Genomic DNA, 923 nt, shown 5'->3' with positions numbered 1-923 from the left:
TTTATTCTGTGCATGTGCAGGTGGGTCCGTGTGTGGCCCTGTGCGTGTGGTATGTGTATACGTGTGGAAGCAAGAAGAGACCATAGAGTATTCCTCTGAGCCACTCTTGCCTTGCTCCCTTGAGGCAGAGGTCCTTTTGGACTGGATGGAAGCTGGCTGTCAGCAAGCCCTACTGTGTCTGCCCTGTCCCCCAGCACTGGGATGAGAGGCTCACCGGCAACCCCACCCAACACTGTGTATGGGGCATCGGGGGTTTCTAGTATGTGCTGTGTTGTGGAACCATAGGGCTATTACTAGTGTGTTGCAGTGGGTGGAGCTGTGTCTCCATGACTAGTTGGGGGACACAATTCCTGGGGAGACATGAAGAGGCATCTATTCAGTCTGGATATGGCACTGTGGTCAGATAAAAGTACAGATACCACCATCCAAGCTGGTGAACCAATGAGTTTTATACTCGTTCTTGTAAGATACGGCGGGGTTGCTGTAGGGAGCTGTGCGGGTTAAGTGTACAGACTGGGCCTTGCCAAGCATTCCAGTGCCTCAGCCCGTGGGAGTGAGCTCGGGGACAGCGAAGCCTTCCCGGGAGCCTAGTGCACGTGAGTGACTGTGTGTACAGACTCTAGTGATGACGGCAGCTTCTTCAGGACTGTCTACAGCCTGAGCCAGCTCAGCCACTGACTCCGCCCACGCAGCTGCCTCCCCTGCGGGAGGCTGAGAATTGTGGAGGGCAGAGGTGTGGCTGTGCTTGAGTTCTTTCTAAGTTCCCTTGCTGCCTCTAGTCAGGGTTCCAGGACTGAAGTCTCACTGGATGAGTCAGGTGACTTACAGGAGCAGAACTGACTCATTGACTCCTCTTGGGTGACAGCTCGGAACTGGGAACTGGGAACTGGGAAGTCACTGGAGAGACTGCAGACAGCTCTAAG

The sequence above is a fragment of the Apodemus sylvaticus genome, chromosome 10 (assembly GCF_947179515.1).
Source record: "Apodemus sylvaticus chromosome 10, mApoSyl1.1, whole genome shotgun sequence".
In the NCBI taxonomy this organism is placed as follows: Eukaryota; Metazoa; Chordata; class Mammalia; order Rodentia; family Muridae; genus Apodemus; species Apodemus sylvaticus.
This window is presented reverse-complemented; position numbering follows the sequence as displayed.